We start from the raw sequence: 22,956 nt of genomic DNA, 5'->3' as shown, positions 1-22,956 counted from the left end.
GCCTGGATACCTGGAGGACTTTATAGTCATTGTCCCAGCAGAGGCACTAGGGAAGAGCACAGGAATCTACACTTGTGTTTGGCTCCAGAGGGTCTCTTTAAATTCAGCACCCCTTACAGCTGGAAGGGTAGGCTCCATCCATTCCAGAAATTCCTATGTGGCTGGTGTTGCCCTGCCCCTACTCACAGAATTTGGGATCTCAGAACTGAAAAGGTCCTCAGAAGTATCCACCCTTGCTTCCCTGCCTCCATCTGAAGCACGAGTCACCTCTGTAGGTGATGTGCTGCTTCATTACCCACAGTGACAGGAAACTCACTGCTCACTAAGGCCACTCATTGCACTGTTGCCTAGCTTATACCCCGTGTCCTTTCTTCTGTTGTTCGAAATTTCTCTCCAATAATATGACCCTTACCTTCAATCTCTGGAGACTAAACATATACATGAAATTGCTGCTTCACAAGCCAGTGCTGCTGATACTTAAAGAAAACCAGGCCGGGCACGGTGGCTCAAGCCTGAAATCCCAGCACTTTGGGAGGCCGAGGGGGGTGGATCACGAGGTCAAGAGATCGAGACCATCCTGGTCAACATGGTGAAACCCCGTCTCTACTAAAAATACAAAAAATTAACTGGGCATGGTGGCGCATGCCTGTAATCCCAGCTACGCAGGAGGCTGAGGCAGGAGAATTGCCTGAACCCAGGAGGCAGAGGTTGCGGTGAGCCGAGATCGCGCCATTGCACTCCAGCCTGGGTAACAAGAACGAAACTCCGTCTCAAAAAAAAAAAAAAAGAAAAGAAGAGAAAACCAGCTTAAAGCTCCTGGGTTTTCTCCAGGTAAATCCTCGATGGTCATCAGGCAGTCTGCTACTGACATTCCTGTTCAGATTCCAGGCACAGAGGTTGAATGTCAAGAGCCCAGGTACACCTGAATGAGTGATTCTACCTAACACTTAAGATTCTTCCTTCAGATTCATCATGAACATCTTTAAGTCCTTGAGTCATCACCTGTGTACAGGTGTTGTATGAGATTAAATAAGCTGATGCACATAACATTGTTTTTGCAACACACCTGTGAGCACATATCTGAGGAAACCCTCACCTTACACATGGCACCAAACTACCTTTATTCTAAAATCACCAGGTTATATACATGTGTTGTCAGTCACTCTCCCTAGAAGGACTGTGCGTCAGAACACTCCACACTAGTCCTCCTCCTCCTTCTAAAGTAGTTATTGCTTATCATGTTCAGGGATTGTGTGTCACTATAGCATTCAGTCTTCACAACAACCCAGGAGGCAGCACTATTGCTGCCCCCACATTACAGATGAAGAAAGAGAAGAGAGGAGACCCTGGCACAGGCTGCACTGAGGGTGTGGAAGAGCCAGATTCAGACCCACGTGTCTCTACAATGGGTCCAACTGAAGGTCCTGAAACATCTAGAAGTTGGCCAGGGGAAAATAGGAATGGGAATTTCCTAGGAAAGCTCCCTCTTGGAATAGAGTCTCATTTTCAGATCTTGTCAAAGAGTGAACAAGCTTGGAGTGGGATTCTGGTAGACATCAGCTGTCTACCCAGCAGCCCCTCCCCTCCCTTCTTTCTTAACAGTAGAATCTGAATGTCTTCGCCCTTGGTAATATAGCATGGTTGGTCGGAGCATACCATGGCTATCACATTCTTCCTTGTCAGATCCTTTTGCAGCTAGTGGTGACCTTATAACCCTGTCCAGTCAGTGAAAAATAAGGTGGAAGGAAGGTCTTTTGCTGCTGCTGCTGATTTTTCTTTTCTCCTTGGAAAAATAAATTGGGAAGATGTCTTCCTTTCATTTTTGTTTTCTTTTTCTCTTCTTCTTGGAAAAATAAATTGAGAAGATGTGCTACTTGGAGGCTTTAAAAGTCTTCTTGGTCATTGACAGTGACCGTTAGACAACCAACCTTAATATAAAAAATAAACTCACAAAACATGGGAAGATGGAGGCTGAATCCTTACTGATACTTTGAGCCACCACAGCAATCCTGAAATCACCTCTTCCTGCCCCTTACTTCTTGTTACTTGACAAGAATCTGAACTGCAAACAACAGCATCCACTGTGGCTAGTTCAAGTTTTAAAAAGCAATGATTTTAACAGGATGTTAGGGGACTCACAGACTCTCCAGGAGGGCCAGAGAGAGCCAGCCTTTGAAATCACAGAGACAAGAACAGTGTCCAACCATGCCACCTGTTTTAGTGACAGCATCGCCATCACCATCGTAGCCGTTGCCTCTCAGTCCCAGTTCGGCATGTGCTGGAATGCTAGAAGCTCTGCTTGGCTCCTTGGAAGAAGTAGCAGCCTCTGCCGTGGTGAATCTCGGCATAGTGAATGCTCACACGTGGCCACCCCCTCACACTGCTCACTCATGAATCCGAGTCTTACGTGGGTATAGTCGATTGGTATAAGTTGGTGCATAACGACAGCAGTTTCTGCCATTACATCTGATCGTGAAAATAGAACACAAGTTCAGGCCTGAACTCTAGCTGCCAAGTCTGCAAATACCAGTTCTCTAGTCTCTTATTTTTGAGCAGGAAAGACTTGTAATATAAAATTTAACCAAAATATAGGGAAGATGTGGAACAGCCACAAATGGCAACTATCTACTAGAGTGACACGAACACATGATCATTCGTTAAGCCAGTGTCAGTCAAGTATTCTGTCTCGTGGCTCTCTCCCCTCTGTCAGGTGTGAAGTAAGCAGAGATTGCATGTTGGCCTCTTTGCTGAAGCAGAAATGTCAGCTTTCTATCCCTGGAACCCTTGGGCCCTGACCCTGCAAGCTCAGGGTTGTGACAAAGCCATTTAACGGCTGAATTCCTAAAGTTAGTCAAGAGTTATAACTTTTTGGCATCAACTGATCATAAACCCTTCATGAATAAAAACAATGAAAACTACGAAACATGGAAGCGTAGAATTATAAGGCTGGAATGGATCTCAGAAATCGTTTCTTTAAAAGTACAATACTTTTTCTAAATTAGGTACATGTGAGGGGGGGTGTGGGAAGGCATCCCTGTTCTGCTGTGCATGAATCTCATTCATTACTGCATTCAGAGACTTTTCTGGGATCCCCAGCCCTCTCTTCGTGTGCAGTCACCTGTGTGTAAATACTTTCTTGACCTCGTTATGACTACATCGATCCCTCCCTTCCTGTGGGTTGGGCTGCTTCTGAATGTCATAAAGAAGCCTCAACCACCTTATGTTCTAGGAAAGAACAAGGGCTTAGAAATCAACCTAGCGTAGACTCCAATCCTATCCGAATGAGACCTTGATTGAGCAAGCCACTTGCCTCTCTGAGCTAGAATTTCCTTGTTTGAAAATTTGGGATGATCATTATAAGCACCTCGGTGGGCTGGTATGAGAATTTAAATGCTACTATGCTAGCATTTAATGAAATGCTAACGAAGGCATCTAGCACAATGCCTGGCATATAGTAGGTACCCAAATAAATGCTACGTACTTTTCCATCTCTTTCCCTTTGTAGTCTTTCTGCATAGAGGGGGGCATTGATTGTCAAATGCACACTTCCCTTAGGACTCTTTTTTCTAAGTATTAGCATGAAGCTTTTCAATGTAGCTCCTCATGGCTGCCTTTATTTGCAAAGCACTGTCTTTGCAAGATGTCACAGGGGTAATCTTTTGAACCCTCATGGAACACAGCCTCAGCCCCTCACTGCTCTGTTTCTGTAACAACTTGGACAATCCCTATGCATGATGAATCTTTACAGCCACCAAAGCTACAGACTTGGTAAAGATTTCAAACACTTTAAAAATTCAAGGAGGAAACAGCAGGGAGGCTGCAATGGGCTATTTAGAGGATTCTAAACACATCCATGGGGCAGTCTTTGAGCTATTAACCTTAGGCGAGGATTGGCAAACGTTTTTCTGTAAACAACTGAAGAGTACATATTTTAGGCATGTTCTTTTTCTTTTTGCTCTTCCTTATTTTTTTGTTGCATCCCTTTAAAATATAACAACCATTCTCAGCTTGCAGAGCCATACAGACACAGGCTATGAGCTGAAACTGACCTGGGGAGGGGGGTAGTTTACTGACTCAGGTAACAACCAGACATCTTAATAAAATCAGGGAATGAAACTGTTCACCTATGAAATAACAAAAATAGCTAACATTTAGTGAGCACTTACTATGTGCCATGAACTATTTTAACATGACTCTTCATATCAATGAGGTATTTTTTTTCTTCACACGTTACAAAATGAGAAAAAAGAGACAAAAAAAGATGAAGCAACTCAGCGTAAATGTTTACTCAGCCTGTAAATCTTTGAAAGTTTTATTTCATGAACAAAATGCATTTAGCTATAACACCACCCTTTTGAAAAGCTGGAGCATAGAAATGATTTTGTTTACCATGTTTGTTGTTCTTGAAGCTCTGATTCCTCTTGGAGTGTCTTGAGTGAGTTTTTGTTTTTGTTTCAGTGGTAGAATTTACTGGGGGGCAGTCTAATATGTAGAGAAGTAGAAGTTCAAGATGCCTTATTTTGGTTATAATAAGTCCTAGGAATTCATTCATTCTTTTTTTTTTTTAGTATCTACCCAATTCCAAGCCCCACATAAAACATTGAGAGGAAGGACAATAATAACATTAAGGTCTCTGATCCCATGGATCTCATGGTCAAAGGACGAAAACCAAGGTGTATGCAGAGAAATGAAATGCAATTTAACAAGTGCTTGCATAAAGTTATGTGCACAGGAGCAGGAAGAATGGGCAAGGGAACAGCCAGGCAGGCTGGGACGTGGGGGAGACTTCAGAGAGAAGAAGGCTGGATGCAGAGGGATGTTCTGAGTTTGAAGAGGCCAAGTCTGTATAAATCTCCAGGAAAACCACTGGCTGCAGTGCCCAGCCATAGGCGACCACCTTAGCCCTCCTAACTCCCTAGTCAAAAGAGGCTGGGTGGGTTTGTACAACACCAGACATAGTAACAGATGAATTCTACAATCTCAGTGATTTTGGACAGTAGAAGTTTTTTTGTTTTTTTGGTTTTTTTTTTTTGACAGACTGGAGTATGCAGTAGTGCGATCTTGGCTCACTGCAACCTCTGCCTTCCAGGTTCAAGTGATTCCCTGCCTCGGCCTCCTGAGTAGCTGGGACTAGAGGCATGCACTACCATGCTTGGCTAGTTTTTTGTATTTTAATAGAGACAGGGTTTCACCATGTTAGCCAGGATGGTCTCGATCTCCTGACCTCACAATCTGCCTGCCTCGGCTTCCCAAAGTGCTGGGACTACAGGCGTGAGCCACCACGCCTGGCCATTTACTGCTTACTCTAAGTCCAAATAGTGGCAATGGGAAGAGGGGTATAAGGGAAGTTCATGTATTCAGATGGAGGCTGGAGAGGTGGCTGCCATCTTCAATGCAAGGTTTCCAAGCTTCTCCAGGGTATTGGCATCCTGCCAGCATATGGGAGAAGAGAACAAAAAGGGGAGAGTTTTATGGGACAGGCTTGAAAGTGGTCCACATTATTTCTCGCTACATTCTGTTAGCTGGAAGTCACATGGCCACACCCAAGTTTAAGGAAAGCTGGGAATGCAGTTCATTTTGTGTACAGGAGGAAACAGAACCAGGCTAGGTAAACAGCTAGCCAGCCTGTGCCACAGAGCATACTCAATCACCAAATACCCACACAGCCCATAGGATGCCTTAGCTCTGTGTCTAAAGATGGAACTAGTAATGATCACTGCCAGCAAGAGATTAATCATCTACAGCTATTGTATTTAATGCAATCATGAAAGAAATATATAGGTATCATGTATGCTGTTAGCTGGTAAAAGGTATAAGAGTTTGCCAAAATGTCCTTAAAGCCCTATTTCTGTGAGGTTTTTGTTCCAAAAACGGTTCCTCAAGTAAGAAAACTTGTAATGTCTACATATTAGCATACTACATGATTCTAAAATCAACATTTTTTCACGTTTTAACATCTTTAAAATAGTGATACATTTGATAATAGAAGGCTCCTTACAGTTTTGTGTGTGTGTGTGTGTGTATGTGTGTGTGTGTGTGTGTGTATACATACATACATACATATATATATACACACATATACACACACATATTTTATTGCGTTCTAGGTGTTGGGGTACATGTGAAGAACATGTGAGATTGTTGCATAGGTACATACATGGCAATGTGGTTTACTGCCTTCGTCCCCATCACCTGTGTGTGTGTGTGTGTGTGTGTGTGTGTGTATGTGTGTGTTTCTCTCCTAGTGATGCATAATTTGCACAAAACCAAATGAAATGCTCTGAGAAGTCTTGCAGATTGAAAATTAAAGGGGGTGGTCATGATATAGTCTGTTTAACTTTGTGTCTCCCAAAGATATTAGAAAATAATTTTTTTATGTCACTAATATCCATTAGATTGAATGTTCCATGGTATTCACTTTGGCAAAACTGATAAAGAAAAAAAAAACAGATCTTTGAGTTCAGTGCCAGGTAGAGTCACTGTCTGCTGGGTTGGGGGTTGCTAGGAAGGCTTCATAAAGAAAGTAAAATCTTGAGAAGATGAATCATGAGGGTCCCAGCAGGAAACGATAGCACTTACTGGAGAACTTGAGGAGAGTTTGGTAGAGGGAAAAAGCTGTGTGCAGGGTGTAGAGAAACCACAGGGGTAGTGCAGTGCCCAGCACTGGCTGTAGGCTTGAAGGGATACATGAATGAGAAAGCCAGGTAGAGAGGGCTGCCTTGAAGGCAGCAGCGACCTCAGGTGAGGGAGAAAACCAGACCAATGAGACCCTGAGTAGGGAGAGGACAATAGAATAAATACCCTGGCTTCTTGTTCCTTCCTCATTCCAGTCTTCCTGCCAGGGACCCCCATTGGCTAAACCCAACCAGAAGGCAGAGAGTAAGGGAACCACTGCTGACCCTAAAGGCTGACCTCCCAGAACAGAGATGGGTGGGAAAGAGAGGAGGCTGGAGCTAGGGGTAACTCTGAATATCCACACAAGCAAGGCTCTGAAGGATGCATGGGAAATGGACTAAGCATGATTACATCCAGCCAGGGAAAATCTGATCGCCTTCCAACTGCCTCATTGTTTCGTAGCTTGTGAAGTCCTTTCATACCTTCTTTCCTTTGCTGTCACAGCAGCCCGTGAGGTACACAGCGCAGGAGTAATTACCCATATTTTATACATGAAGAAGCTACCTTTCTCACGTCAGAGCTGGAAAGGTCACGTTGGAACCTGAAGGCAGAATTTCCTGAAACTGACCTGGTGCAATTTCCACCCCATCAATGATGTACTTTGCTGACGGTGTCCCAGAAGGGTCATCTCGATGAAAGGATGTTGTCATTAGTCACTTGCAGCTTCACTTTCCAGCATATAGTACACTTCAGTTCTTCCACTTGTGTATAGCACTTTATACTTCCCATCCACAGTAGAAAGAGACCATGGAAAATCCACAAAAACCTCAGGCCTCCCAGGAGCTGAGAGGCCGTTCCTCCTGGGCGGATCCCATTCTTCTGTACCCACTTCAGCAAGAACTTATTACCATGCCATTTTGCACAAAGCAAAGATGAAATCCACACCATGGATTAAGAGAGATTATAAGTGTGTAGGGTGAAAGATCAATAAAGTACGTTAAGAAATAGGTGCTATGTCATTCTAGGATTGACAGAGAAGTCCTGTCTTGGAGTGTCAGGGAAGGCAACTGGTTCAGTGTGTCACAGCCACTGTCTGTACTGCCTGTTGTGCAACGTTTGAATCATTTTGTTGCATTTCCTTGATCATAGAAGAGGTAGCTTTAATCTGAGCCTTAGAAAAGGCAAGGGTTAAGATAAGCAAAAATGGGAGCGGGGCATAGGCAAGATACTGTGCCTGTATGTAATCAGTATGCAGTTGAAAACAAAAGTAAACATGTGCAAAAGTGAAATATGTGAAGTCCAGTTGATGTACATGTTGCATAAGAGGTTTGGTGTCCCGGTTTAAAAGATGGAATTGTGAAGTCAGACTAACTGGGTTAAGTCCATGCTCTGATGCTCACTGGCTGTGTGACCTTGTGCAAGTTGATTAACCTCTCTGTGCCTGCTTTTTCATCTATAATAGGTAGCACAGGCAAGGTTCACACTTACCCCATAGGGTTCTTATGAGGATTACGTAAGTTAATTCATATGCAGTGCTTAGGTGAGTGTCGGGTACAGAGTGTATTCTACATTAATAATTATAATAATATTACAAAGATGGTCCCAGAAGAGCTTTAAAAAGAAGGGAGAAAGCATCAAAGCCTGATTAAACTTCAGCTTTTGACATTGTCTTTGATAACATATCTTCGGCAGTTGGATGCATTCTTTAATCCTGTTCTGTTCTGACACATGTGGATACACAGTCAACAGGCAAGTGCAACAGTCCTCTGATTGAGCTGAGAAAGCATTGCTTTTGACATGCCTAATGATTTCCATTTTTGTTCCTGTTAGATTAGATTAGCAGACTTATGCTTCCTCTTGTAGATTCAGCTCTTTCATTTTTCTGTTTTCCACCTATGATCACAAAATAATAAAGGAAATGCAACAAAACGATCCGAAAGCTGAACTGCGGGCAGTATAGACAGTAATACTGACAAAGTGAACCAGTGGCTAGCCAGCGCCCCTGCCGAGGCCACGCCTGCAAATGGCCATTGGTTAGTAAAGTGAGAAAGTCAGAATTGATGAAGCAGCAATATGGGAGAGATGTCACACTGTGGTACATGATCAGCTCACTGTGGTTTAAGAATATAGATAAAACACACAAAAGTGCACATATTTCAAGAGGCCGATATCCCAAAGTCTAGGAGCACAAAGGCCTGGAGGGAAGAAATGTCCAAAGAATAAACTATCCAACACATAACTATAACGAGAGTAGGGTAGGGGTCATGCTGTTACCATTTTAAATGAGGATGGCATCATTGCTGGTCTCAGCCATATTGAAGTCTGAGGCAAAAGGAAAAAATCAGTAAGACTGATCTTGCCTTGATTTAAAATTTTAAAGTTGTGTTCATCATAGGGTTTTCAGCATTAAAACTGCTGAATTTTTAAAGTATATTACAGTGTTATTTATTTTGGTCATTGAATGTTGGTGCCTTCTTAAATTGTGCCTGGAGATGAGGGCCTCTCTTCCCCGCAGCAGCCAATACCTGTCCCTGCTGTAGTGTAGACCACCTGAAGGGATGTATTAAATGAGATGTCTTTGAACTCATCCGGCACAAGCTTAAATCCTGGCTCAGATCTGTTCCCAGCCACATCCTGAATATGTTACCGTGGATAGTTTATCTCCTCTTTAAATGTTTGGTTTATTTCTCAGTAAAAGAGCCATAAACCTTACTGATACGTTCATTCATCTACCAACAGATATTTATTGAACACCTATTATGTTCTTGAGGCATATGGAATATAAGTTAACAAAATAAAACATCTCTATTCTTAAGATGTTTTCATTTTAGTTTGAGAGAGCAATGATCAGTAAAAATAATATGAAATGCCATGTAGCCTAGTTATGGTAAATGCTTAGAAGAAAAGCAAACCAGAGTGGAGTGACAGAGTGATGGCAGCAGAGGGGCTAAGAAAGAAGGACGAGCTTAGAGAAAGGTTATAAAGAGGAATAAATGAGACAATTATGTCTAACGTGTGTCACAATGCCTAACACAGCCTAGTGACTTAATAAATGATTATGTGGCTCTAGCTAGAAAAAGATAAGTTTGGAATGACAGGTTGGGACCCATGGACATGGCTATGCTGCCACCTATGAAGCTGAAACTTCAGAACTCTGGGCAATTCTAACGATTCTACCACTAAGTGCATGGACACAGTGTTCAAGTCTTAAGAGTTGTCCTCATCCCCTGGTTCAGCTCTGGGAGCATGAAGACCTCCAGCCCTGAGACTTGGAAAATGGAGTGATCAGAAAAGTTCCACCTTGTTCTCCCTCCATAATGAGCACACTTGGGCTTCATCCTGTTCCATACAAAGAGAACAGAGGAGAACCCAGATATGCAGAAGAGAGTAAAAATGATGGACAGAACTGGAAAGCAGCCCCTTGACAATTAGTATCTAGAGTGGACACGATTCCTACCCAAAGCAGCATCCAACCACAGGTAGAGAACGTCGCCCAGGTTCTTGCCTTTGGCTGGAACTGGAGGGGCTGCTCCATACTCTGAACTGCAGCGATCTGAGCACATATACCCACTGCAGCTTCCTGGGGGTCGGCTGATCTGTCTGGGCCCAGCTGATGTGGTCCTTTGCTGAGGTTCTGATGTGACTGCCTGGGTGTTTCACTAACTCGTGGCTGTTGGGTTCCAGCACAGCAACATGTAAAGAAAGGAAAAATACCTCTTCTTCATCTGGACTTTCTGTATCTGTTAAAAATCAAGGAAAACAAAAGTAAAATAAATAAAATGCTGCCCAGGTTAGAAAAGGCAGGCATGGGGAAATGTTTAAAATCTCTCTGTTGATAGAAACCTCTAGTGGATTATCAAGCAACAAAAGTGGGTGAGAGAGGGCACTTGAGTACGGCTATGCCTCCTCCTTAGGCCATTGTAGAAGGATTCAGGCTGTCATTCCATCTAGAAACACCAAAAATTTCAAAAATTAATCATGGTCTTTCTTTCCTTTGAGCCTTTTCACATGATATTTGGACCTCCCATCAAATACCTTCTTCCTTCCTTCTCTGCCTGCCTAACACCTTTCAGTTCTTCCACTGTTGGAGCAGGTCTCCAAGAAGTACTCATGACCAGTGCAGTTAGATGCCCCCTTTTTTGTCTCTAGTGCACCACCCTATGCGTTCTTTCTACTTATATGTATTGAGTACCTACTATGTGCCAGACACTGTTACAGTTACCAGAAATACATCAGTGAACCAAACCAGCTTTCATTCTAATGGAGTGAAGGACGGTAAACACCTCAACAATTTATGTACGTCCAGTGGTATTAAGTCATTTGAAGAAAAATTAAGCAGGAGAGTAGTAATAGTAAGAGAATGTGGGTAGTAATAATGAGTGAGTATGATCAAGGATGGTTTTTTGGTTTTTGTTTTTGAGGCAGTCTTGCTCTGCTGCCCAGGCTGGAGGGCAGTGGCAGATCCCAGCTCACTGCAACCTCTGCCTCTCTGTTAAAGCTATTCTCGTGTCTCAGCCTCCTGAGTAGCTGGGATTACAGGCACACACGATCACCTCCAGCTAATTTTTGTTTTCTTAGTAGAGACAGGGTTTTGCCATGTTGGCCAGGCCTGTCGTGGTGACCTCAGGTGATCCGCCTGCCTCAGCCTACCAAAGTGCTGGGATTATAGGCATGAGCCACTGCATCTGGCCAAGGATGGGGTTTTTAGTATGAGGTGTGAGCAGAGGCCTAAAGAAAGTGAGGGATGATCTACGTGTATATCTGCAGAAAGGATAATCTAGGCCAGGATTGGTGTCAAAGTCTCTGTAAAAACTCTCAGGTGAGCATGTGCTGGAAGTCATCAGGGCCAAGCAAGGAGGCTGATGGATGTGGCCTGAGCTGGAAAGGGGTGACCACAGGTGAGAGCAGAGAGTATCCAGGATCAGATTATCCAGAACCTTGTAAGGACTTCAGATTTTACACTGAGTGAAATGAGAAGCACTTAGGGGTTCTGAGCAGAGGAGTGACATGTTCTGACTTACGTTTTTACAAGTTCTTCCTGACCCCTGGATATAGACTAGATCGGATAGGAGTGAAGATAAAACCAGGAAAGCCAACTCGGAAGCTGTTCAAATTAGTTCTTGGGAGAGATGGTAATCATTTGGACCGAGGGAGCAGCTGCAGAGAAAGGGCGATGATCAGATTCATGATGTATTTGGAGTAAAGCTGGCATGATTTGCAGATAGATGGACTACAAGATGTAAGAGAAACTGTGGAGTCAAAGCTGATTCCAAGGACGTTGGGTCGACGGTGACTTTCCTTCTTTCCACTTGTCCGTGGCACTTGACCTACTTCAAGGTGGTAAGGGATTGGCCGGTCTCTATTCCCCTTTTAACTGTGGGCTCCCATGAGGGGAAGGAGCGTTTTCATTTGGTTTCATCTGCCCAGCATCTAGCACCTGAATATCTATCACTTAGCATCTAGTACCTGACATGCATTCTGTGCACAGTAAATATTGGGAAAGAGGGAAGGAGAGAAGGAGGGAGGGAGGGAGGCAGGATGGATGGATGGATGAATGGATGGATGGATGGATGGATGGATGGATGGATCTTAGAAGAAATTAATCAGCTACAGTACTTTGACTAAGGAATTTCACCTGGGATAATCATCCTCAAACTTTCTACTGGATTTGCTATCCAAAATAAATCACTGCTCAGTTATTCTCCAAAGTGAAACACTTCCACATCCAGTTTGTGGTCAGTAAGAATAATAACTGATGTAGAAGTTAGATGCGATGTATTATCTAACTTACCCTCACAGTAACTCTGTGAAGTGGTCTAAATGAGTAGATGCTAGTATGCCCCTTTTACAAATGACAGAATTGAAGCTCAAGAATCGATTGAGCCAATTGCCAAAGGTCACAGCCACTGCATAACAGAACGGGGTGTCAATCCTAGGTCTTCTGACTCGAAGCTCCATGTTTTTCTGCCCTATTAAAGTAGCTTGGTGTTAAGTAGTCTTCAGGCGTAGGTGGAAATTTTCAAATGTGATTCAGACTACAGGAAATACATTTGTGTGTCAGAGATTTCATCTAGACATGAGAACTTTTTCAAAGAAAAAGACTACCTGCTATTCAGAACATAATAGATTCAAACTATGAGCTCAGATTGGCACAAGAAAATCAGAGTAGGGGCAGGGGCATCCCCAGATTTATAAAACAAGATCCTTGCCTTCAAAAGATTATACCCCGTGAGTCCTCGAGCAAACATTGGCTGAATACCCACTGTGTGCCAGTTGGGGAGGTTCACTGTACATGCACAAGGTAAGAACACATTGGAGTGGGAAATTGTGTAGGTGCAAACAGAACATTCAAAGAACTCATAGATGAAGGGAGTATTACCTGGGGAAGTCTCAGGTTCTTGTTCTGGAGGCAGACTTCTTGGGTTCAAATTCTGGCAACTTGCAAGCTGTGGAACTTGGGACAAGTCTTTTAACCTCTCTGTGCCTTATCTACATAACAGGAACAATGGCAGTAGCAACCTCATCAGGTTCTTAGAATGGTTGAGAAAATGTATATGGGAACTCAGCACAGAGTAAATCCTCAAACAAGGACAGACAGAGACAGAGGGGGATAAACAAAGAGGAACATACAGACAGCGACCAAGAAACTGAGAGAAAGACAGATGGAAAGCATGCATGCATTTTCCAGTAGGGAGCAGGATTTGAGTAGGGCTTTGGAGGCTGAGTCTAGAGGCAACAGGAAGAGAGAGGAGTTATTCACTACCAGAAGCCTCTCCACGTTCCAGGCTCTGGTCCAACTGGGAAGAGAACCCCATCTGCACTACTTTCTCTTAGAAGAAATATGAACACAGACTTTGGGGCCTTGGGAAACTGCTGGAAAGTTACTTTATTTTTAGGCTGCAAATCTGCTAAGTGACTTCAGAAGGTGACTACATTTCAATTTCATTAGCTCATCGGCAGTTTCTTAATGAGGCTAATTGACCCCAAACAGCTCCCATCCCCACAGGGCTCCGCTGAGAGCTTGGTTGTGTGTAAGCCGGCGAGCCTGTGACCTCTGTCAGTGACGAAGGGGCCTGTTGCCTGGGCATCACCTTACTCAAAGCTTAATGCTTCAAGACATCTCATAGTTAGTAAGGGTTTGTGGTGGCATGAATCTCCAGAGCCACCAAGTGCTGAGGATCAGCCCTGTGGCCAGGAAGGAGGCTGTCCCCAGTGGCGATTGAATCAAGTGGCCCATGGAGCGTCCACAGGAGCTCTAACTCAGGAAGTTTAAAGTGTTTATGGGTGGTTTCCTCATACCCACACCTGCTGACATAAGAACACAGATTTAAACTCACATTTAGTGATTCCAAGCAAGAGACCTAAACTAGCAGTGATTTTCTAAGATGGCATTTTTCTCAATTATAAAACTGGGCAGATGGCCATAGTCGCTTATGACTTGTTTTTTTAGCATCCTGTTTATGGACCTCAGGAGGATACATCATAGCCTCTCTCCTACCCCATGAGTAAATTGTGCAAAGGAGGCTTTGATGTAGGATGCTTATGCTGGGCAGCTAAAACAGTAACTATGATAACAGCTGCATTGATGGAGCCTGACTACATACCAGGGACTTTATTACATGCTTTATCCACATCATCTTATTTAACCTCTCGATACCCTGTGAGGTAAGGGCTATTATTCTTGTTTTACACGTGGGGAAGCTAAGAATCTGCAGGAGGGAAATAAAAGAGCCCAAGATCCCATGGTTTATCAGTGGCAGAGGCACCAATGAAACTCAGGTCTTTCTGAAGTGAAAGCTGGTGGATTTAACGTTGCACACCTACCCTGAAAGAAAAGAGACACGTTAGTTGTGACTTCTGCACTCAGATAACCATCATCACAAAAGCGATCCCTCCTTCAGGAGTCAGTAAGGTAGTGTGAGAACACAGGTCCCTGGGAACCAAGGACCAGAGCTCTAGTCTCAGCTCGTAATTCCTAGGTGACACAAAGCAAATCCTTCTGCCTCCCTAGATGCCTGTTTCTTCAACAGCTAAAAGGAGGATTTGTTCAGAAAGATGACCTAAATGCCCTTCCAGTGCTGGCGTTACATCATTCTACGTTGTGCTGTGGTAATAGAAGCAAATAAGATATACTTAAAAGAGTCAGATGCTAATTTTGGCAGTTGTCAGTTTGGGGAGTATTTCAAAGAAAAATATTTTTTAGTACAGAGACTTAGAAAGATTTACCCAGCTAACTTATTTCCTTTATTATTTAAATGAATTTGGAATTACTCAGTGAGGTAGGATAAGAATTACAATTCTGCTATGACAGTTGAATGAAGTGAGGCTCAGAGAGGTTAAGTGGATCGCACAGCAATTCAACAGCAGAGACAAACAAGAGTTGACTTGTATCACTTGAAAGACCATCCAACAGCAGCCTTGTCACAGTTATACTTGGCAAACACATACACTGCACAAAGACTGTCAGAGGATGATACTAACAGCAGTGAAAATGATGGAGAAAGCGATGTTGGGCGGGGCAGACTGCTAGGCATGGAATCAAGCTAGGTTAAAATCCCAGCTCTGCCCCTTACTAATTACACCACGGTGGGCAAATTCTTTGACTGCACTTGTCTTTATATGGTAGGTTCCTTCCCATATTCCCTTAACCTCTCTGTGACTCAGTTTCCTCATATGTAGACCGGGTGTGAGCATATCTTCTGCACTGCTACATACTGGTACTAAGGGATGTACCACTGGAAAGATACGGGACAAACCAGCTTTGGTCTTCTGCCCCATGCATGCCTTCCAGATCTGAGGATGTCTGTCTACTTCATAAAAGGAAACAAACCCATGTACGCATCAAGACAGTTAACTAGTCAAGCAAGTAACACAGGGGACTACAGGTTCTGGCTTTAAATTCAGTTGGCACAGGGTCCATAGGTGGCAGGCATGCTTTGTGTTCTTCTGTGTCCAGCCAGCTCCAGGCTTCCCATTGAGCCCGAGGAGGGTAGCATTTTCCAGGCTCTTTATCTGCAATAAAGAGCCTACAGTCCATCCCTCCCCACCACCACCTACCAGAGAAAAGTAAGGCCTAGGGGCCTCATCATTTCACCTGCAGCTCACTGCCAGGCACTAAGTCCCAGGACTCACCAGTCCATGGTAAGAGGCAGGGAGGAGCTCACTGCATGAATTTTATCTGCACCAGGAAGGAGAGGAGAACTGCATGGCAGTGAGCACCAGAAGTCTTTCTCACACGGGTGCAGGACTTGAACACTGACTTTCAGGCAACCAAGTAGTGTCTCCATGAATACAAGCTGCTTCAATAATTGGACACACAACCCAGACCATCTCACTTCCTTTGGTCCAAGATCTCTCCACGTGAGCACTTTTGATATTGGTGCAGGTTAATTCTTTCCTGTGGAAAGTTATCCTTCATATCATGGGTATTCAGCATCATCCCTGGCCTCTGCTCACTAGATGCCAGTACCACCCACCTGGGGTGACAGCCAAAAATGTCCTCAGATACTTTCAAATGTCCCCAGGCAGGAGACAGGGTGGAGCTGCTTCTGGCTGAGAACTGCTGTTTCAGTCACTTTAGCTAGTTGTTGGTATTTAGTACTGTCTCTAGAATGTTCAACGCAACCCAGAAAGAAAAGCCAAGACCCCAGAAGTTTCACAACAATTTTCCCTGAACTCCCACCCCTGTACCTTTGGCTGGATGTTTAAGAGAGACAAGGGAGAATCTGCACCAGCTACACAGTGATGTAAACTTAGGATTTAACTGGCAACAAGTGGAGTTTGATGGGGTTCGGAGTGGTTGCCCGCTCCTTTGAGCCAAAACAGCTAGGAAACTGAACATAATTGTTAAATTTGTCATGGACAGAGAAATGTAAGATGTTTCCGCTATTATGCAAGTCAACTGCATATTGACTCAGAAACAGAAGAACTGCTTCCACCAGCCACATGACCTTGATTAAATTTCTTCATCTTGATTATACTAAGGTTCCACAGAACAGGAACACCAAAAAACCTACTTTTACAAAATATTAATAGGTGTTCAGAGAAGGCAGTTTCTCTTTCATGGTTATATGTTTTAGTGAACACATTTAAACAAAATTAAGCAGGTTTCCTTTCTGCAGCCCTTATCAGAGCCTTTCATTTACCTTGCCCTTTTTTGTAAGTAGGGCACATAGCATGCAGCATTTCCCACTCATCCATTTCTTTATAGAGTATCTTCAGGGACTAATATTTTCCCAAAACACATTTTATGTAAAATGCCTCTGGAGTCTCTGTAGGCCCCAGCTTCTTCACAATCACACTGGAGTAGTGACATCTGCCTTACCGACCTTCCAGAGCTGTTGGGCAAAGAGATGAGAAGACACTTGAGAAAGTGCTTTGTAAACTCTGAAGAGTTATAAAAGTTTAAGAGTTCGTTATTAATGCATATTTATTAATAATTTACTACTAATAAAATTTTGCCTGCCTCCTTCAATGTTGAGCTAATGAATGTGATAATTGAAGTTACTGAGGCCCCAAGAGGTTAAGGTCTTGCTCAAGGTCATGCAGCTAGAAATGAAGTCACAGACCAAATTGATTAAAATGACAAATACCACAGCACTCTGAGCGCTGGAAAAGCACTCTGTGCAATGTCAGTGGCTCCTGTCATTGGCGTCATGATGATTTTGACTGCAGCAGGAAGCAAGGCAGTAGAAAATCAAATGGTGGCATAAGCCACCCGAGAGCTTGGAAGCACTGAGGAAAGGATGCTGGATTTAGGGTCAGAACTAAGCTTGAGCCCTCTGCATTTGACTTGACTTTTCGAGCCTTTCATCCCCTATCTATAAAGTAGAAATTTTATATAATACCTGCTTCCCAAAAGCGGTTGGAAAACTTGGTGTATTCTCTGGAACATCAGGACTATAGTGTGGGAGCGGAGCCATTCAGAGGGGAAAGCTTTCACTCTCATTGTGCGATTGCATACGGCTTTATGGAGAATCCACTAAAGCTGCAACTCTCGCTGATGGGCAGGTCCCTTCACAGTGGGTAAGAGAAGCAGATGGAATGATCCTAGACCTTCCGGTCAAGCATAACATTGACCTTAGGTTCACCCAAGAGTGGGACTTACTGGAGTTCTAAACAGGGCCTGATCATCTGAAAGGGCTCCATAGGGGAGAAGGAGGATGTGCTGACCACCTCTTATTTCACATGTAAGCACAGGCATGGCCCCTGACAGCAGCCTGGGTGAATGGGGCAGGCCAGTGCCTGATGGAAGCCAGTGGATTTATGCCAAAACTGCAGCAATTTAAAAGCCTGCACTGTAGGTGTGTAGTAATGAAGCTCCACGTTCTGATATAATGGCACAATTATGTCTCAGCATTGATGCAGTGCTTTATGCTTTTGAAGTGTTTTACAACCATTAATTACCTGGACTATTAATGTGCCAGATACCATCACTAGAGGAAGCTGCTTCCTTCAGAGCGCAGTGCTCTGGTTCCTCTCCCGGTGGTATAATTTTTAATCTGTTATCTAGGACTCTCTTTTCTATTCACCTTGTGCTTTTTCAATTCACTCTGTGCTTTTTCTATTATCTGATTTAGTCCAAGTGAAAGTTTAATGCTGATTGAACTTTTTATAGTAAATAAATAACCTGTGCATGTTTATTTCTAAACAGCCCGTGACGTAAAAGTAAGGCTCATCTATTGTGACCGTTCTCTTAGTTGAAAATGGGGAGCTATTTGGGAGATGGTTAAGCAGGTCCCCTCATCCTGATGGCTCTCATCAGTTCTCCAAGAGTGCTGTCAGCAATACTTCCCTGAGCTATTTCTTGCCTTTTCTTGTACTTAAGCTGTAGCAAGCAATCAGTCTGGGAGCAGGTGGGACTCAGGACAGCATTAGAAAAGGATATCTTAGTGCCCAAAGACAGAACTCTCTAGACAAAGGAAATCTGATGCTTATACTTTTTATACAAGAGGGCAGGAAAAGAGTTTAGATAATTAATTTCCTTCTCTATCAATTATATTATCACCTAAACAGTTCTTGAATCCATCCATAGGCCTCCAGCCTTGCTTTCAATGCCTTGTATAAGGCCTCAACATCTGTGCATTAGTGTAAGCAGTGGTGCACTAGTAAATGTTTACCAATCAACTGGAGAAAGTGGAGCAGAAGCCTTGGTTTGTAGTGTCTGCCAATTTCAGTGGTGTAAATATTTTCACTACGGCAAATTTCATAGCAACATGGTGACACTAAACGTGGAATTGCGAAGAGATGTACAGCAGAACAGCATTTTTTCCTACTATACAGATACAACCGATGCTAATGTACTCCAGAGAAAACGTATAGTAAAAGCATGAAAAGAATTAGAAATTAATGAGCTTTGAGAACGTATTACCATTGTTTTTAATATCTTTAAATGTACTTAATTCTAAGTTTATATAACTTAATTTGTAGTAGTGGTATGTGTAATACTTGGCTTGCGAAATTCCTAAAAATTTGGCAGTCAGCTCACATGAGCTGGTACAGGTGGGCTCCAGCATGCTAGTGACTGCAGTGACCTTTTGGCAGTGCCATAGCCTTCCAGACAAAGACGGGGACGCATCTGCAGTTGAACAAGTTGAGTGTATTGCTGTTTCTAATGAGGGACAATACATAGTGTAAGATATCATGAGGCATATCAGCAAGAGCTCCTAGGAGGAATTTACAGGATTCAGATTGAGATACTTTGGAGGAGAGCCCAAGGAAGCAGGGCTTTGCTCTGGACTGTGCTGTCGGGAAGTGGGGCTAGTTCTAAGACTGCGTATCCTGGTAAATCTTATCTACACAGCTGGAGGAATGCAGCAGGATTAAAACTCTAATTAGGAAAAAAAATTATTAGCCAAGAAAGGAGAATGTTTGGTCATTTTTATAGTTTGGACGATGTTCCTGCTTTTTGTTTCCATTTAGAATTTTTTTTTTTTTTTTTTTTTGGGAGATGGAGTCTCTGTCTGTACTCCATCCAGGCTGGAGTACAGTGGTGCAAACTTGGCTCACTGCAGCCTCCACCTCCTGGGTTCAAGCAATTCCCCCACTTCAGTTTCCCAAGTACCAGGGATTACAGGCATCTGCCACCAAGCCCGGCTAATTTTTGAATTTTTAGTAGAGACGGGGTTTCGCCATGTTGGCCAGGCTAGTCTCAAACTCCTGATCTCAGGTTATCTGCCCACCTGGGCCTCCCAAAATGCTGGGATTACAGGTCTGAGCCTCTGCGCCCAGCCTCTGTTCAGAAATTATTATGGAGTTATTTTGTTTTTTGACTTGACCCATTCGAATTGCAGTGGCCTTGCCTGGTGTGGTTGGAGAAAATGTGTATGTTGATCAAATGAGCATCAAGTCCTGGCTGATAGACCCAGCCCAGCTCCTGGAGGTCAGGGGCCAATTTTTCTCAACAGGGATCCTCACCCCAATCTTATGTCACCCAAATGTGTCTTTTCATACTGCATAACTTTTTTTTTTTTTTTTTGAGACAGAGTCTCGGTCTGTCACCAGGCGCCAGGCTGGAGTGCAGTGGCATGATCCCAATTCACTGCAACCTCCGCCTCCCGGGTTTAAGCAATTCTCCTGCCTCAGCCTCCCAGGTAGCTGGGACTACAGGCGCATGCCACCATGCCCAGCTAATTTTTTTTGTATTTTTAGTAGAGAAAGGGTTTCACCATATAAGTCAGGATGGTCTCGATCTCTTGACCTGGTGATCCACAATGCTGACCTGATCATGTCATATCTCCACCTACAAACTCTCTAATTGATCTCCTTTGTCCTTCAAATAAAACAGAAGGTTCCGGGGCTGCTTCTTGAACCTCTTCTTTAGGCAAGTCCTGTCTGACCCTTCCCAGCTCCCCTGCAAACCACGTTTCACCACTGTTGTCTGCCTTCGCTGTCCTTGTGCCCTGGAATGCCCTTCCTGCCTTTCCTCAGCCCTGTTGTTCTTGCCCTGATTCCTTAAAGATCCTGCTCATCCTTAAGGCTCATCTCACTGCCACCTCCTGCACATCCACCACTTCCCTGACATCCACCACCCATTCCTGTTCAGGCTAGAAACCCTTCTTAGTGCTCAAAAAAAAACCACTTAATTAACTCAATAAATATTTAGTGAATGTTTTCTTTTCAATGCTTTGTTTGGGGATCCAAGAATTCAGCTAGAAATCTGACAGGCATGATTGCTGCTCTCTTGGATTTTATATTCTAAATGAAAAGAGATAAGCAATAATTTTTACTTAAAAGTGGCAAACTGAGAAACATAACCAATATTGATGAATATTCTGTATAGATTTAAGACTGAGGTCTTTGGGAAATGACTGGATCACTACTACTGGGCCTTTCTGCAGAGGTGACAATTTGAGGCTGAAAGCTGAATGACAACATTCTGTCCCATGTTATGCTCTCATGATCTAATTATGGACCCACTTTCCTTCCAAGACTCAGGGAGTCTGGATGGTGGCTTATACATCACTTCATTTCCAGCCCCCAACCAAACACAGATGTTTGATGAGTATCTGAGGAATCAATGGTTGGCTCTTTGTCATTCCTTATTGCAGCCTCTACATTGTATTTGACATAATTCACTGGACTCAGTTGTGATTCCCTGAAGGAAAATCACCACCCACCTCAACCCAGCACACCTTCCCCTGCTACACCCCAACACCATGATCATGGGATCATTCTCACCTGCCTGCCTTTCCGAGCTGCTGTTAATATCTTCCCCAGTATGTTCACATATCCAGATATTAAGCATAATAAAGCCCAGTGAGGTCCTCCATTGTTCAGGAAAGGCTTGCCAGCTGCTGAGGAGTTTGTCAGTCCTGCAGCATCCGACATCTGCATCATGTGGTGGTCTTTGACACCAGCATGTTGCAGAGAAGCCACTGGATGTGCGGCAAAGAGCATGTTAAGCCCAAGAGATCTTCATTTAAATCCTGGCTCCAGCACTGTCTTTCTGTGAGACACTAGACAAGTCATTTAACATTTCTGAATCTGTTTTTCGCATCTGTTCAGTGGGAAAGCTTCCTTGAGATAAAGGGCTATACTTTTGTTAAGTATAAATTTAGGTGTAATAATTTTGGTGTAATTTATATACAGTCATAAGGTTAGTATCTTACTTATCTTTGTAACCCCAGCATTGAACACAGTGCCTGACACATAATGGGTGTTTAGAAATGTTTGTGGAATAAACAAATGGGAATGATCCTATTTACCTTCATCAGGGAGTGTTTATAAGAAAACTTATTTCAAGGGTCTAATAAGTAATGGGTCAAAATAAAGCATTAGTTTTCATTCTTACATTGACCTCTATTTTTTCCCTATTGCTTTTGTTCCTTTTATTTGCATCATTGTATTTTTTTTTAGACTGCATAGTGCTATGAGAAGTTCTAGATGCCAAGTCAGGGCTTAATAAACTTCAGTTTGCTGATTTAAAACTGTAATGTTATTAGTAATAAGAGAAACTCAATAGCTTTGAAAAACAGAATACATTTAGAAAGGAAGCCTTAAAGATATTGGAAATGAATTTTGTTTGTCTTCAAAGATGACATTTTTGAAATTATAAATATAGTGCATATTCTTTAAAGAAAATTTGGGAAATACAGAAAAGTAGGAAAAAGAACAATATCCCCTAGTTCTCCTACCTAAGCACAATCACTGCTGACATTTAGTATATTTATTTTTATACATGTGTAATTTTGCTTAATCAAGACATGCTCTATGAACAATTTTGCTTGCTTTTTCCACTTAAACCATATTATAAGTACTATCCAAGCTATTGTTAGATTTTAATGGCTGCATTATATTCCATGTAGCAGATGCATTACAGTTTATTGAAGTATTCCTATCATTGGTCATTTATTTGCTTTCTTTTGGTTTCTATTCTAAACAATAGCAGTAAGCTTTTGTATGGATAAAGAGTCTTTCCCCAAAACAAAACAAAATCAACAGTTCAAGAAACAGAGATGCAGATATAAATCTGAAATTGCCTGTAGAAATTTTAGATGGGTAAAAAAGAAAAAGAAAAAAGAGCTGTAGGTACTGTTAAAAGAAAAAATAAAATTCCTTAGATCCAGACTCCATTGGTATAGGTTGAAAAGTCAGAGAAAGAGGATTTCAGAAGCTAATTAGGAAATAACAAGCAAGTTGCATAAATTGGCTAATCTAAACCCATTAAACATTTATTGCAATACAAAATCTTGATGACTGTAATTAACACATTTATAAACTCTCTAAGAAACTTAAAATCTTTCTTCTATTGACTGAAAACCAGTAGCTTTTTCAAGCAGAGATTATGGCTGGGCTGGCATGTTCCCTGGGCTTTGAGATTCGTCAGCAAATTCCTGAGCC

The 22,956-nt window shown here is 42.8% G+C and overlaps 1 protein-coding gene across 2 annotated transcripts in view; it reads left to right on the top strand.

Annotated features, from left to right (window-relative positions):
* The window catches only part of CA10 (carbonic anhydrase 10), a 536,417-nt gene that overhangs the window by 338,459 nt on the left and 175,002 nt on the right, over positions 1–22,956 (top strand). The gene's annotated exons all lie outside the window — the stretch shown is intronic.

Source organism: Sapajus apella, unplaced genomic scaffold, assembly GCF_009761245.1.
Source record: "Sapajus apella isolate SASKATOON/1434 unplaced genomic scaffold, GSC_monkey_1.0 scaffold12, whole genome shotgun sequence".
Taxonomy (NCBI): Eukaryota; Metazoa; Chordata; class Mammalia; order Primates; family Cebidae; genus Sapajus; species Sapajus apella.
This window is presented reverse-complemented; position numbering and strand designations above follow the sequence as displayed.